At 36.0% G+C, this 17,719-nt stretch overlaps 1 protein-coding gene across 3 annotated transcripts in view; it reads left to right on the top strand.

Moving 5' to 3' along the window:
- The first annotated feature begins 431 nt into the window (after nt 1-431).
- Nucleotides 432-17,719, top strand: part of LOC124721503 (putative transmembrane protein 183BP) — a 108,943-nt gene continuing 91,655 nt past the window's right edge. For 2 of the 3 annotated variants that reach the window (XM_047246518.1, XM_047246517.1), the window contains exon 1: nt 434-639. The gene's annotated coding sequence lies outside the window, so the exon portion shown is untranslated. Of the gene's footprint in view, nt 640-17,719 lie in introns of all 3 variants that reach the window. The other variant, XM_047246519.1, reaches the window with a different exon arrangement.

Here is a 17,719-nt window from a genome sequence, read left to right as displayed (position 1 = left end):
GGGTTTGAACCGTCGTCCTCCCGAATGCGAGTCCAGTGTGCTAACCACTGCGCCACCTCGCTTGGTCAAACGTTTTTGTTTGATAAGGTGAACTAAAAAGAAACGAACATATAACTGTACCGTCGGTGGAAGAACCAAGACTTCTTAGCTGTATGTTAAGCCGTGTTTCCATAGGCAACGAAAACTTGCACACGCGTCCTTCCACCGTCGCACTCGAAGGCCAGTGTTACCGTAAGCACTATCTAGGTTTCTGCTGGAGCTGTGTTCATTATTTTCTACATTAATTGGCAATAAATTCAAATACCTTAATGTGCATTCTAATCATGCTCCCTTTTGCGATAATTTTTGAGATAGCTCTTTGCTGATTGTATATGCAACGTCATGTACTTTTATATTTACAATTCAGGGAAATTTACGTCGGTTATGTTTGTGTACCTGATACGTAATTGATTGATTTGTGTGTGGGTGTGTGTGTTAAAATCAATGATGTTTGAGTGGTGAAGGTGGGGAGGAGTAGTAGGCAGCAACAGTCAGAGCGCTGGTGTCAACTATGACAGTACCGGTAGGAGCGATTTTACAAATGTGAGACGAAGTTAATCTGGAAATGTTCTGAAGGCGGTACCCTTCGATTTTTGGGAGGTTAGTATCCTAACAAAATTAGAAAGTTTACCGCATCAGTAAATATCTTGTAGTATATATTTCTGGCAGATTTAAATAAGTTGCCATACTTGGATGAGGAACGCGTAGTAGTGAAAAGAAATGCTAACATTTTCTACATAAATTCTCTGCAGTAACACTTTAAGCGCTGTGGTTTACGAATAATCGTCAAGTAACAGTACTGTGTGGCTTATTTTGTTTAATTAGGAGGAATATCAGAAATTTTTCACTTAATTGGTGTAATATGATTTGTGAGATTTTTATGTAAACCTGTATCAGATGTACATCAGAAATCAACTGCTGTGAATAGGCCTTACAGTTCAATAAATTTTATTTCCTTAAAACACTATTTTACATTTCTTGAATTATTTCAGATATGAATTACTGTATTTATGTCAAGGAAAGATTATCCCTCCACACCTTACTGTGCCCTAACACCAGTGTGTATGTGCTTCTACAATAGTGAAATAAAATTTACTTATTTATTTATTTATCCATATAAATCTCTTTTTCAGTACATGTATTGTACACAGGATATTGGACAGGAAACCTTTTTTAGCTATTGGTTTCTCAAACGTCAAACATACATGATTTAAATTTTTATGACAAGTTGGATCTATACAGTGAATAATTACAAATTTCTGAAATACTGTATATTTATAACTTATTTCTACAATTAAAGATACAAATTACATTTTTTCTTGCATAAGATACTGTGAGATTGAATAGTAGCACTTTTTCATAAGGTAGGCTGTCACAGACTTTGTAGTTCAGGAAGAGATTTTATATGTCTTGGTAATCTGTTGTAAAGTTTTGTTCCAACATGATATACACCTTTTTGGCATAATGTTATGTTACAATGATTCCTGGTACTGTAATCATGGACACTTTTGTTTTGAGGAAAAAGGTTTTCTTTTCTCAGTATGCTTTTTTTGACATGCATGACTACTTCCAGTATATAAATGCAGAGAAGGGGTAGGATCTTTAGATTTTTAAAGAAAGGTTTGCCTGGTTTTCTGCTGCTCACTCATTTCATTAATCTTGCAATAGCCTTTTGTTTCCTGAAAACTGTTATGGCCTGGTGTACATTTCCCCAGAAAATGACACATTGACAGCACTAATGTTTTGGTTATCTATTTTGATCTGTGGAAATCCATGAGTACTGTTTTTTTTTTGGGGGGGGGGGGGGGGGTTAACTAATAGCTTGTTTATGGTAAACCAGTCAGACACTCTTTTTGTAATATCTTTTGTAGATGCAGTAAGATTTTCTTCTTTATTCCCTTCAATCAATAGACTGGTGTCATCTGCAAACAGTACTGGTACAGAATCCCTAATGTGTGATGGGGAAATCATTAATCTAGACCCAAAAAAGAAAGGGACCTAAAATAGAGCACTGTGGAACACCATGATTTAGTCCACATGGTTCTGAAAGGTGTACCTGGAGTTCATTTCCTTCCATGTACTTAATTTCAGTTAGCTGAGAGCAGTATTCCAAATATGATTCAATCCACTGATTTGGCACACCTCTTACACCATACCATTCAAGCTTCCTCAGGAGTATAGGATGATCAATCACATCAGAAGCTTTGGTTAGGTCCAAGAATAAACCTGAGATATTTCTGTGGTTGTCCACTGCATTTAAGACATGGTTTATCAGATTGAAAGTGGCTGTTTCAATTGATTGCAGTGGTCTTGAAGCCATGTTGACATCCAGAAATAATATTATTCTTGTCAAAGAATGTAATTAGTTTTGAAAGGAACACTTATTCAATAATTTTTGAAAGCCCCGACAATAGAGACGCAGGCCTATAGTTACCCATACATTGATGATCACCTTTTTTTGTATAGAGGTATTACTTTTGCCATTTTCAGTTGCTGAGGGAAGACACCACATAAGGATGAATTGCATATGTCCAATAAAGGTGAAAGTATTTGTCTTGCTGTTATTTTTTATAATATAATCTGGAATATCATCAATACCATTTGAATACTTACTCTTCAGTGAATTAATGGTATTTAGGAACTCTGTTTGGCTTACTGGACTGAGGAATATGGATATATTATTTATTTCTATACATGAAAGTTCTTTACTTGTTGTATTAGGTGGATTTCCAAACTTTTCCTTCACTAATTTTCCAGCAACAGTTGCATAATAAGAATTGAAACTATTTGCAACTGCCCTAGGCTCAGTTACATTCTTACCATCATGTGATATTACAATATTTTTGTGAGTTGTCTTCTTCTCCGTAAGATCCTGCACAGCTTTCCCCATGGACTTGGTTTTATTGGATGACTTCATAATATATTTGTTGTTTTCCTTAATTTTTGCCTCTTTTTTTTTTTTTTTTTTTTTTTTTAAGACCCGTCTCAAAACTAACTTGTATTTTTTTAAATAATTAATAAATTCTGGATTGCTGTGAGTTTTTGACTGCAGAAAAAGTTCCCACTTCCTTTTACAAGATACTCTAATGCCTGATGTAATCCAGTTTTTGAATCCATCTGTGCTTTTGGAATTCACTTTCCTTTGTGGAAAGGCTATGTCAGTTATGCTTGAAAATGTTCAAAAAATTTTCCATCTTTTCATTGGTACTAGAGATATCATATACTTCTCTCCAAGAACATTGCCTTTTTTTTTAAAAAAAAGTATTTTCTGGGCTATTTTTAACAATTGCAATTTAGTGAGTTTCATTGCTCATTCCTAAAACCAAGTGTCACTAGACTAGTATCTAATCACACTCTTTTTTCCATAACTCTATTGATACTTGTGCGGTTTTGAAGGTGCTCACAGGATGTTAATTCTACTTTGTCTTCCTCCCCCTTCGTGGAGATGTGCTAGGGCTAGGCATAAAATATAAATAAAATTGGAAGTTTGTATTTTTCACGTGTGAGCTATTTAGATATGAAGGCAACATACACAATTTGAATAAAATGCTGTTGGGCGTTATGCTGTGTCATATTGTAAATTTTTATAGACTACAGTTATTGTCTATTTTCACAGAATGGCATGGCAGGATGCCCAAAAGCATTTTATCCAAAGTGTCATTGGCCCAAGAAGCAAATACACTTTTAGTATTCATAATTTGGATGAAATCTCAACATTCAGAATACCTTTACCATCAGGTACCTAGGTATTTAGCAAAGAACTTTTGCAGAAATTGTTTCTTTATATACCTATCCGCAGAATATCAATGGAATAACACTCATTGTCTTCGAACCATCTACAGGTGGCATTAGAAGATATTGTATGAGCAATTAAAAAAAAAGTTTGTTGAGCTGTGTGATTTGTACTGTAAAAACTGCATTCTGTAGTACGCTACTCTGTGGAAAATGTGACCTCCAAAATGAAACTGCTGTGGAATAAAGATAAACGTGCATTGATTTGTTAACTAGAAATGCTGGAGTGATGGATTAAACGTGAAAATCACTCAGAATTCATGACATATGTAGATAAGCATGAAAGAAGAGTGTGAAACCACAACTGACCTGCAATGGATAGGAGGGAAATATGTAGGGAAAAAAAATGGTGAAGAGGGCTCAGTAGAAGGACACACTTTGAGGTATTATGGGTTAGTCAGTTTTACAATGGAAGGAGCTTGTTAGCGTATGTTTTGTAAAGGAAGGCACAAACTGGAGTATAGACCTTCAACACAGGTTATCATGAAGCAACTAATGCATTTAAACAAAGATTAAGATATTAGTAAAGGGTTGAAACAGATAACTGCAAACTGTTTTCACAGGAAATGAATTTATGGTAAAAATGAAATGAAATTAACTATCAGACCACATAAGAAAATACACATTTTCACCTATATTGACCATTTGTTGTGAAATATGGGCAAATTCCTTAAATTAAATCAGTTAACATGTTTGACATTAACATAGCCACCAACTGTATAACAATATATTGACAGTACTTTCCTTTCTGTTCTTAGACGTACCTGTACCTTTACTAATGGATGGATGTGAAACAGAGAATGTTATGTTACCAGTATTGATAATACATTAACAGTCAGCTATTACAGTTATTAGGGCCTATTCACAATAATCAAGCATTAAATATTTATCATCCAGCTAAACTTGCAGTAGAAAGTCATATTGAGAACATATACTACACTAAGATTTACTGGAATATGCTGTAATGTGAGAATAGTCTCTGCTGTTAAATAAGTTGCATGATAACCCTGACCTGTTTCCATGTGTACATTATAATTATCAATATGAAATGGAACCTAATATAAAATTATTTATTACACTTCTTATCTCAAACGTCTACCACTACCAGAGGCTCAGATGTTTTGACATGGCTGAATTGCTTCAGTTAGCCAGATTGTAAAGTTATTTGTTCCCTGATGCACAAGTATTCCTAAACTATGTTATCTACTTACCTATTGAGGCCATATGGAATGTAGTGAAATGAGAGATAGGACAAGCAGCCAAAGAACAGGATAACATAACTATTGAACTGAATGGAAGACCTATAACTGATGAGTTGAAGATAGTGGACAGATTTTGTAAATATAGTAGAAAGTGTAGAGACAAATATTCCAAGAGTAAAATCACGGCAGTATGTTAAAAGAGCAACTGTCATAAAAATCAGTCATATGAACATGAATTTCTTCTATTATCGTATGACATGCCAGCAGCATGTTTAGAAAAATTGTCATTACATTGCAAAGGAATATATATACAAATATACTTAAAACAATGAACTGGTGACTGAAATGTTTCTTATACATGCAAGTGGTCAATGTGATATGATATACAGAAATCTGACATGTATCGTGCGAGACTAGAAGTTATTGGTTACTCATCGATGTCCAGGTCTTGGATCCCTTTCATAGCTCGAGGTGTGGCTTCCATGAAGTCCTCTTCTGATCCACTGAATTTCCTAGTGATGTGCTCCAGAGTTTGTCCAGCTGCTCCAATCACAGCTTGGTTATCTATGAATTCCCATTTATAGTGTGTGGCCTCGCATTTAGTGTGGCCACTTCGGGGGAAATTACGCATTGGGTTCTCAAAGGCTTAATCGTAGGTCCACTATTGTTTGACATGTGTGTAAACAACTTCCATCTAATATAGAACAACAACAATTAGTTCTTTTTGTGGATGATACTAATACTGCAATCAATCCAGTTCAGAAACAGAAGAAATTGTAAACAATGTTCTTGAGATATCATTGACTGGTTTTCTGCGAATGGTCTCGCCCTCAATTTTAAATATAAAAATATATTCAGTTCTCCACATCTAGGGGCGCTACTGCAATGATAAGTGTAAACATGGTGAGGAAATAATAAATATGTTGGAAGTTTCAAAATTCTTGTGTCCATATTTGAGAATTTAAATTGGAAAAAGGACATTCAGAACTCCTGAAACAACTTAGTTCAGCCACATTTGCACTTAGAATAATCGCAAATCTTGATGAGACAAATCAGTAAGCTGACACATTTTGCATATTTTCGTTCAATAAGGTTCTGGGGTAACTAATGTTTAAGAAAGTAAGTCTTCATTGTGCAAAAATGTGCTGTAAGAATAATATGTGGTGCTCACCAATGATCTTGTAGACATCTGTTTAAGGAGTTGGGCAGTCTGACTACTACTTCACAGTATATTTATTCTGCCATGAAGTTTGCTTTAAATAATGCATAGCAGTTCAAAAAGAACCACGATGTTCATAATGCCTACACCAGAAGGAAAAATGATATTAATTACTCAACATTAAGGTGTTTTTAGCACAAAACGGAGTGCACAATGCATAAAGTAAAATTTTTGATCACTTGGTTATATACAGTGTCTTACACACAGCAAAATAAAATCTGAAAACAAACTGAAAAAGTTTTTCCTTGACAACCCTATTTATTTATTGTGATATATATTCCATAGATCCATTTTTGTGTGGTAAAGCATTTATGTGGAACAAGTCAAAACACGTAATTCATTATTGTGTTTAGATCGTTAAGAACCACAAGCAAATATAAAGAATACAAGTTAGAAAATGATGATCAAAAACACAATCAATAAGTTCTAATTATACTCACAAACAGAGATCAAGATAATTTTTTCAAATATTCTCTAAACTGTTGTTTGTAAAGTAAAAAGACCATCTTCTTGACTTGAGGAACACAAATTCCTGTAATTAAAGTGGCAATATATGTTAGTGGGAATACACAGAAATACATGGGAAATAATCCATTCTATGGCTGATAAAGAATTCTTCTAGACAATATAAACTTTTTTCAAGCAAGAACGCCTTTAGATTACTTTAAATAGTATATTATTACCTCATAAACACTTATTACTTGGAAGTGCGCAGATGATGTTCGTGCTTGTATATTTTGTACCTTTTTGCACCAGAGACAAATTTTTCGGGTCACAGTATGTGTCACATTTCTGGCTTGCATTATGATGGAGTAACTCATCAATTTATACTGAGAAGGATTGTGAAGCATGAATTTCGTGACTGAAGAGATATATTGTGAAGTACTGGTTAGTATCCCTATTTACTTAAAAAGATTAAGGCATAAGATTCTAGAGGGCACTCCGCACAGAATTCAAACAACCTTTCTCTGGCTTGCAGAGACTTTTTTCAAGAGCGATGAATTGTCCCAGAAGATTATTGCATAATGCATAAGTGATTGGAGGTAGCCAAAGCAGGCAGATTTTGAAAACATCGACTTCTTCGATTTTGGTTATTATTTGGATGGCAAATTTTGCCGAGCTAAGACTTTACAGGGTTTGGTGGATGTGGTGATCCCAGTTATTCTTGCTATCTATATGAATGCACAAGAATTTTGAACATGTGCGGTCTGTATCTACTGGCTCTCAGTGTGCGATGTTTATCTCTGTGGGCTTTTGTGACCAGAATGGAAATGAATGTAATCGGTTTGCCTGAGATTTATTGAACGAGGATTTATTGTGAACCACTTCAGACCATCTGCAAGTAATTGGTTATCATTTTACTCTGTGTTGGCAGATGTTTTGTTGCATTTCCTTTACTTCACATCGATGGTCACAAATTTTTTGTCATCAGACTACCGGTTTTGCTCAATAATGACCATCTTCAGATATGTTTCATAAGAACATGTACTTTTATACTGGAGCCATCTACATCTACATCTACATCTACATCTATACTCCGTGAGCCACCTTACGGTGTGTGGCGGAGGGTACTTATTGTACCACTATCTGATCCCCCCTTCCCTGTTCCATTCACGAATTGTGCGTGGGAAGAACGACTGCTTGTAAGTCTCCGTATTTGCTCTAATTTCTCGGATCTTTTCGTTGTGATCATTACGCGAGATATATGTGGGCGGTAGTAATATGTTGCCCATCTCTTCCCGGAATGTGCTCTCTCGTAATTTCGATAATAAACCTCTCCGTATTGCGTGACGCCTTTCTTGAAGTGAAGTGTCCGCCACTGGAGCTTGTTCAGCATCTCCGTAACGCTCTCGCGCTGACTAAATGTCCCCATGACGAATCGTGCTGCATTTCGCTGGATCATGTCTATCTCTTCTATTAATCCAACCTGGTAAGGGTCCCATACTGATGAGCAATACTCAAGAATCGGACGAACAAGCGTTTTGTAAGCTACTTCTTTCGTCGATGAGTCACATTTTCTTAGAATTCTTCCTATGAATCTCAACCTGGCACCTGCTTTTCCCACTATTTGTTTTATGTGATCATTCCACTTCAGATCGCTCCGGATAGTAACTCCTAAGTATTTTACGGTCGTTACCGCTTCCAATGATTTACCACCTATGGCATAATCGTACTGGAATGGATTTCTGCCCCTATGTATGCGCATTATATTACATGCCATAGTGGCATCGTCAAATGCTAAACACAAAATGGTGCCTGCAATATATAGTAAGCAACTTTACAATGTTTGTAGATGACTATCATAGCATATATTAATTTTTTGAGGACTTTAGAAAATGCAGTCAAAAGAGAGGTAGGACGATAGTTTGTAAAATCTGAGAAATCGTCTTTTTTGTAGAGGGGCTTTGCAATAGCATACTTCATCCTGTCAGGGAAGATACCTTGTTTGAGGGAGACATTGAATATATGAGCTAGGGCCTTACTGAACTGATTGCAGCAGGAAATATTGTCAACCCCAGTCAAATTTTTGCTTTTTAAAGGAAATTATGGTTTTTCTTTCTTCCTGTGCTGTTATTGGGGCTATACCTATCTGTTTTAAAGAATGTGGGCTATGGTCTTTCAGTATTTTTATTTCCTTTTCTTAGGAGCCTTTGTGTCCTGTTTTCTCAGCAACACTTAAAAAGTGGTCATTAAAAAATTTTTGCCACCCTCTCTTGGTTTTGTCTACCTTCATTGTTGAGAACAATGCCTTAGGTCCTACTGGGCAGTTTGCATTACTCTCACTCCTTAACACTTCCCATACAGTTTTGATTTTGTGTCTAGATTTATTAATTTTGAAACGGATAAAATCTTTTTGATTACTGAATAAATTTACTTTGTACATTACAATATTTTTTATAGTGATTTAACTGGTTGGGGTTGTCTGAATTTTTTTGAGTTGATGTACAGCTCACATTTTCTTTTGCATGAAATCTTAATACCAATGGCTATCAATGGCTTTTTGGTGAGTTTCTTCAGTTGGGTCTTACATATCCTTTTGGGGTGGTACTTTAAAATGTAACTGCCACCTCACTACTGAAAAAAATGTACTTGGAATTGGCTTATCTAAATTATACACAGATCTCTAGTCTGTGTCTTGGAGATGTGATTTCAAAGTCTTCATGATTTCTTCATTAATTATACTAGCTATTTTCCAGTGGGGCCGCTTTCATTTTCATTGATATTTGCACTGTTAATAGTGATTCTTGGTCCATCATAGTCAGAGAGACCATTCAGGACTTATCTGATAGTTGTCACCCATTTTGGCCTGGTCTATAAATATTTTATCAATTAGTGTTCTTGTACGTGAATTTGTTCTAGTAGGGAAAATAACTACAGAAGCAAGATTGTTTGTGGATATCAAATTTTCTTAGGTCTTCTTCTAATAATTTCCGGGTATGCAGCCGGATCCCGTCGACATTCTGCCACGATATTTCGGCCCAGAGTCGTCCCAGAAGTCACTTTCTTAGGTCTGATCTGTCTGTGGAGGTTGTTAGTAAGTTTACATTGAAGTCCTTAAAAACTATCACATCTCTTCTGTGATTGAACATGTATATTAAGAGAGCATCTAACTACATAAAAAAAGAGAGTAATGTTCACCAAAGGTCCACTGTGTATTGTTACTATTGATAAACAAGAATTATTTTAAAGACAAACCTATGGCACAAACTTCCGAATATTGTTCTAAATAATAATTCAGCACATCAGTTGCCCTACAGGTGATATTGTTTTTAACATAGATGGCAACACCACCTTTTTCTTTGTTTTCTAGAGAATGGTTTTGTTAAGTAATAATTATTTATCACAAGTATTTCCATACTAGAATTAATATGGTGCTCGCTTAAGCACAGAACATGGGCTTAACCTATACCTCGTGGCTCATTGACATTGATTATAAGTTCATTGATCTTACTGCAGAGGACTCTAATTTCTATTCTGTAGAAGAATTTCTCTTATTGTAATGTGTGCAAGGTGGTGGGTAGGAATTAGTGACATCAACATTTTTTTAATTACAAATGTTCAGCATGTAGCCATATGTACAAATTAATTTGCAATGTGAATGTAAAATACTCATTCCACATCATTAAGATTTATCGTACAATTCATCCGTGGAATGTGAAACTTAATTACCTTATCATGTCATGGTATTAGTACAAGCAACCTTACATGGGCACTCTGTTCTCCACATATCCTTCATATGTGGTGTTTCTTAAACATGATGCAACATAAATGTATCTTTTCAACTTTCTATTAACAGTTTGTAGCACATGAGATTGGTACATCAGTTAGTTTCTTGGGACATACAAGGACATCTGAGCAGAGAATCACACTTCAACAGATTTCTATTAATCTTGAATATGTTTGGTTCCTGTTACCTTACAAAAGGTATCCAACGGGGATATTTTGGGACCTTGCCAAGGCATTTGATTGTGTAGATCACAACACACTCTTAAAGCTTCCACATTATGGCATTAAAGAAGACAAATCTTTGAGTTGGATAGAATCATACTTACAGAACAGGAAGAAAAGGGTTGTCCTAAGGGGGACAGGTACAGCATTAAAATCAGACTGGGGAAATATAAAGTATCGAGTCCCGCAGGGCTTGATTCTTGGGCCACTAATTTTCCTGATCTACATTAATGATCTACTAATAACAATTAATAACAGAGCAAAAGTAGTAGTGTTGGCCAATGATACAAGAATCCTCGTAAAAGGACCAAACTCCACAATGCAGGATACAGCCATGACAGTTTCTACTCAAGTACACAAATGGTTCACTGCGAATAGCCTGACCTTAAATCTTTCAAAGACCAATATGATACAGTTTCTGACAAAAAATTAAAAAAAATAAAGTTCCTGAAATACACGTTAACAATCACAAAATTAATGAAACCATGCTTACAAAATTCCTAGGTATCCGGATAGACAGTCACCTAAGATGGAAAGAACAAATTGATCAGCTGGTCAAGAAACGTAGCTCATCGTGCTTTGCACTAAGAGCTCTCAATCATTTAGTGGACAGAGACATAATGTTGTTGTCATACTTTGCATATTTCCATTCTGTTATCTCCTATGGCATAATCTTGTGGGGAAATGCTGCAGGTGTTGAAAAAGTCTTCAGAATACAAAAATGAGCAGTGAGACTAATATGTGGGGTCCCTAATAGGCCATCTTGTAGAGGTCTCTTCAAATCTCTCAGGATACTTACCATCACAGGTCAGTATATATACTCACTGATGTTATTTGTAGCCAACAACAGGGAATGGTTTCAGAAAAATTGACATTCACAACCATGACACAAGACAAGTGAAAAATTTTCACCAAGACTCTGCAACTCTCACTAAAGTACACAGGGGAGTCACGGAGTCATGTATAAAGGTCTTCAATAAGCTCCTTATCAATATAAAAAAGGAAATAAATAATGTACAGGTTTTGAAAAGGAAACTAAAATTATTCCTCATTGGACAAACTTTCTATAAAATGAAAGAATACTTAGTTATAAGGTATAAGAGTGGGGGAAACTGCCTGAGAAAGCACCCCCTTAAAGAAAAAGTGTGATGCTGTTATTTGTAGTTTAACTGAAATTGTGGTGATAAAATGTAAATTTTTCTATGTCATTATGAGAAAATGTGAACTTCCATGTATCCCACACTCTTGAGCATTCACTTAAACCTCGTCTTAAAGAATGCAGTTAAAATTTGTATACCTGCTTATATATGTCAGTAGCATAAAAATATGCACTATCACTTATTCTACTATTTTAAACTGTTTTTGGCATTATGCAGGCTTTAATACTGCATGCGGGTAATTGTTCTTGGTAAATAAACAAATGTCTGTGCAATGTGATGTATTAATGTTCATGTACTACTGTATTGTATCAATTTACTTGTTCTATATTACTTGTACACTGGTTGTACAATATGTAATCAACATGACTAAATAAATAAATAAATAAACACCTGTTACCCACAGAATTAGTCAGTTGATATTTTTGTTTTTATCATGATGTTCCGTTATCTTGTGTGAGCTTTTCTTGTTTCCTGGGGCATCAGCTGCACTTCTGTGCCTTCTTATCAGTTGTTGTCTTCTTTCCTCTCACTGTTCTTTCTGTGTTGTCCTCTGCATTCCATGTCATAAATTTTCATGTCTCCCTGATAGATACAGTTCTGACTTGTGTGATGACACCTCTTATCCTGACAATCAAATTAAACTCACTAAGAACTGGCATAACAAGGCGATATCCAAAACAGTGAAGCTGCAATTGGTGGAATCATTGGTATTCTCTGGGTTCTTGTGTGCTAAGAGACCTGGACCATGAAAGCTAGTAATGAGGCAAATTGAAACCTTCAAAATTCGGCATTGGAAGATGATGATACGTGTTCCAAAGACAGAAAAAACAATAAATGTTTCCATTATAGAAGAACTGAGCATTGCAAAACGTTTGTGTTTCCTTGTCAGCAAAAGCTACTTCCAGTTCCTTGAGCACATTTTGAAAAGAGTAGGGGATAATGTAGAGAACAACATCTTGCTAGGCAAAGCTGAAGGCACAAGACCACGAGAAAGATCAGCTAGTAGGTGGATGGATCAAGAAAAGATGATTACCAGCCTATCCTGTCACATGAAATTAAAAACAGTTGAAGGTCACTGTGTACAGAGATGTGTAGTCAAAGATGCACTGATGTAAGAAATGAGGTTACAACACTTGGCAATGATTAAACCAACTAATAATTAGTATCATGTGTATTTTTGTCCAACAAGTGCCTTTCTACCTTTGTTATGTATGTATGTATGTATGCATGCATGCATGCATTGCACACAGCATGGTAATATGCTCCTGTGATTCAAGCTGTCCACTGTCACACGTTTTGAGATTTTGTTTCTCATCTTTGTTGACTATGAGTATGCTTGTTGACTAGATATAAAATGAACCTACTCCCAAGATGGATATATGTCCTCCATCAGTAGTCTTTCCGTGATGTTATTTTCATCGTGGCAGCAACATCAGCAATCGTTACGAAGTTGTCTCGAATGAAAAACAGCCTACAGTTGCACTAATTTATTCTAAACCTTGACCATGGTTTCTGCTATAGTAATATAGCCTTCTTCAGAAGTCATAAGTTTTTAAAAATGGAAAAATGTCTTAGCCCAGCGGCTGAGTTAAAATCAATAAAATAACTTCAACAGACATAAGCCTGTTTGAGCCATAAGTAAAACTACATATGGCACTGTATTTTCTCCGCCACTACATCTGTTATACTAGGCACCTAGTATCTTCTCTATCTGTGAATGACTGTTCATCCAGGAAAATATCATATCACATGTTGTGTTCTGTCTATTAACAGGTTCAAAACTAAACCACAAATAAGACTTGTATCCTGCATGGAAAATATTTTATTTATCAGGGTTTGGAGTAATAAATGAAAAGCTCTCAGAATCAACAGGGTTACCTCTGTCTATGAATGTTTTTTAAAAAGGTTCTGGAACCCATAGAGAACTTTGTTTTGTGCCAGACTGGACATTAGGTTTGCACTCAGAATATGTTCTAAAATTCTACTCCCTACAGAAGGGCTGATTATGGTGGAAGTTGTGTGGATCATTTCTGCTGTTTCTTTTATAGGCAGGTGTGGCCTGTACTCTTTTTTTTTCAGTTATTGGGAACAATTGTTTGTTAATTTGGAATGGAGCTAATTAACTTGAAAATTCTGGCCAGAACCCGTACAGATAATGTAGATAAGGCATCATTAAGTTTTAGTAACTTTGGTTTAGTTTCAGCAACACAAGTACGGATAACCACATCATTCATTCATCTTTAAAATGGTGTGACAGCACTTGCCCGTGAAAGGCAAAGGTCCCGAGTTCGAGTCTCGGTCTGGCACACAGTTTTAATCTACCAGGAAGTTTCAATTTTTATTATGTTACACAGGCTAGTAGTGTCTGGAGAAAGAAAATCAGAAGTGATAAGGAAGCAAACATGAAACAGAATAATTCTAAAAACTGTAAAAAAAGTAGTTGTCTTAAGTTTCTAAAGCATTCAGCTCTATAAATTTCTTTTTATATAAAAAAAGAAAAAAGAAAAACTGGACAATTGCAAGTAGGATTTGTGCTCTGAGGCTTTCGTATGAACTTAATTGTGTAAGTAGTTCATCCTGTAGGTTTTGAGGTGAGAAAGTTTGCGAGTATCAAAATTGAAAGCTTAAATGTGTATATTCTACCGAGGGATTGTAAACCTTGGTGTTTGACATAAATTTCAACTTGATACATCTGCCCATTTGTGATAAAAAGTGGTTTTAACGGACGGACAACAAAGTAATCCTGTAAGGGTTCTGTATTTACTGAATGAGATATTGAACTGTAAAAGTGAAAGGGCATAAAGTATCCTGTAATAAGGATAGTATTATTTCTTTGTGTCTCTAATACTTTGAGGTAAATACTTGTGCTTCTTAGCATGGCAGTTTGTAGTCTGTAATTTAGAGAATGCATGCTACATCACTATGAAAAGTATCCTAGCTATAGCACCTGCAATTGCTACCCATTTCCTGCAGCACGATTCACAGGAAATTATACTGTGTAAGCAATGGATTCATACCAGTCGTGACACCCTGGACACAAACCAGGTGGCAATGAATGAATGTATTGAAGAAGTAGGAACAAAAATTTGCCATTAAGATGAGCTTGTTATCCTAATAGATTTTCCCAAAACTATCATTTCTCATTCACGATACAGTGCAAGATTTCCACTGGGGAAACAGTCAAGCAACAATCAATCCATTTGTCAACTATTTCCCCCAAAATGACGAGGTGAAATCAAAGTTTTGTGTTGTCAGTAACTATCTGTGACATGACACAATTACTGTTCATGTTTTTATCAAGGAGCTGATAAAGTATGCAAAAACAGTTTGCTCAAATTTCCCACGTCTGTTATTTCAGTGATGGCTCTAGTGCTCAGTGCACAACTTCCAAAAATTTTGTGTTTGTGGTACCATCAAAGAGATGGGAATGATGGCGGAACAGAATATTTTGCTACAAGAGTGGAAAGTCACCATATTATGGCATTGGAGATTGGAGATACAACGAACTAGCAGCAGGAGCAAGCTTGCAGTCACCAGTTTATAGGCAGATTCTTACATCTATTGTTTTGTTTCTGCACAGAGAGCATTAATGGCATTAAATTTGGTTTCAACAGCAAAGAAAGAGATTGAACAAAATAAATCATTAAGAGAGGAGAAATCTAAACCTGAGTATACTTTAGCAGGAACTAGAGATTTTTTGCTAACAGATGAAACAATAATTCAGGTCAGCAAAATTTGAAATAACGCATTACATTTTCTGGCCAAAATTAGTGACAATAGTGAAGGAGGTATAGTAATATGATACCTCCAGCCAGGACAATATGTTGCATTCGTTTATGAAGAAAGAGTGGTGCATTGGAAACAGCAGGAAGGCATCCATTGAGCAGGATGACACCTTAATAACCTTTATGCACCCACACGGGTCACCATATTCATTTTATTGCCTATCAAAGAGTGACAACTGTTGGATTCCAGAACAGCACATTATTGTGGTTATTCCAACTCCATCACTGATGTAGTCTGACTGGCTGTGTAGTTACAATTATATTTTCTGTAAAGGCCTCATTATTACTGCCGAGGTGGCCAAGTTGCCACTGTTGTTACGGTAGCCCAAGTTTGTGAGTTCATGAAACGGTTTCTGGTGCAGTATACTGTTAAGACAATTTCTTGGTGCCACTATTACACAGCTATGCACTAGGATCAGGTAGCAGGATATGAGAACAAAGGTTCTACAACACTCCAACAAATTAGTTACAAAGTCACACAAATGAGTTAAAAAGGTTTACTTATCTTTGTGACTTGTCACTGCATGTAATATAACACAAAAAAGGCTCTCAGTGGCTAAGTACAAATAATTGTAGGTAACCGTCATGGTACGTAGCAAATGCAATTTTGCGAAAACATTCTGTTTAACTTCTAAGAGTTCACTAAACAATGTTCCCATCTAAGTCAGCCCTGGATGATGATCTTTAACCAAGTGGGCAAGAGCCGATCTTCTCTCTTCCAAGTGGGCTTCTGTGCATTGTCGCCTGGTCATTGGTGGATTGTACTCAGCCGGCAATTGGCTGAGGCAAAGTAGATATCTTCAGCCTCAGTGCTACCCGTAGCACTGGTGGAACTCACGCAAGTGCCAAGTCTCTATGGCACTAGCACCAGCTTCCATCTTTGCACCTGTGGTGCTTTTTCCCTGGCTGTGTCTGTGTCTTGTTCAGACAACACGACAATGTTCAACAGAAAATTAATGAAGCTTCTGAAAAATTCAAGTAGCATGGAGTAAACATAAGTTTAAGATCACAAAAGAAACCTCCCATGGCTACTGTTCCACAGCTTTGGGCACGGCTCCTGTGACAATGAGGATGCTGGTTCTCTCATATAAAAAAGTAGGGGTGGTTAAGTCACTGTGGACTGTAGTAACACATTTATACAATTTTTCATCAGTACATTTAAATTTCACATAAACCACAAATTCTATGAACGCAAAATATGCTAAACTTTATACTGGAACGAAACTAACACATCGATAGAATCGCAAGATAAAGACACGCATTCAAAATTCTCATTAACACAAATCCTCTCCAAAAGATGTCAGCAGACTGCTATGGACTTCATTAAAATTTGCGCTCTTCAACAATGGTGTAAAATTTGAGAAGGCATTTTATAGAATGTGTGTTGCAGCTGGTCTGCAGAGATTTTACTACCGTGATCTGTTTCCTTGGTAATGTACAGTTAAATTTTAAAGTTTGTAGATAGTTTTAATCTATAGTTATTACAGCAGAAAAAACTCTGTATGTGATGGTGGGTTGTGACAAAAGATGCCCTACCTTTGTTTACTTTTTCAATTCTTCTGATTCGACCTCACTTTCTGTTCATCAGGATTTGATATTATCTTTCTCAGAGAGTATTAAACAGCTGTAAAATATAATAAAAGACGTCAGATTTGAGTACCTGCAGAATATGGACGTACTTTTATAATGTCTCCACTTGGTTATTGCCTTTGAGTGCCTTGTTTGAATTAAAAAGCCAAACCAACATTTTAGGTGGTTTGGAACATGGTCTTTCCAGTTAAAATAGTTTAAAGGAGTTTGCAGAATACACTTTCTTGTAAAAGTGGGCCAAAAGTACCTATTCTTGGCATTTCACAAAAATCGACTTTGACCTTAATTTTTCTAAACTCTTGGAAAACTGTAGGAGAACTAAATTTTATATTCTAAGACCTTGTGTTGGTATGTCACAACATGCAAAGTTCCAGGTTTATTGCACTCTTAGTGTTGGGGGATATAAAAAGCTAACCTTCATACTTTTTGACAGTGGCTATTTTTTGGCTAACTTTCATACATATGAAAATTACTCGTGAAATA

Source organism: Schistocerca piceifrons, chromosome X (assembly GCF_021461385.2).
Source record: "Schistocerca piceifrons isolate TAMUIC-IGC-003096 chromosome X, iqSchPice1.1, whole genome shotgun sequence".
Lineage (NCBI taxonomy): Eukaryota > Metazoa > Arthropoda > Insecta > Orthoptera > Acrididae > Schistocerca > Schistocerca piceifrons.
This window is presented reverse-complemented; position numbering and strand designations above follow the sequence as displayed.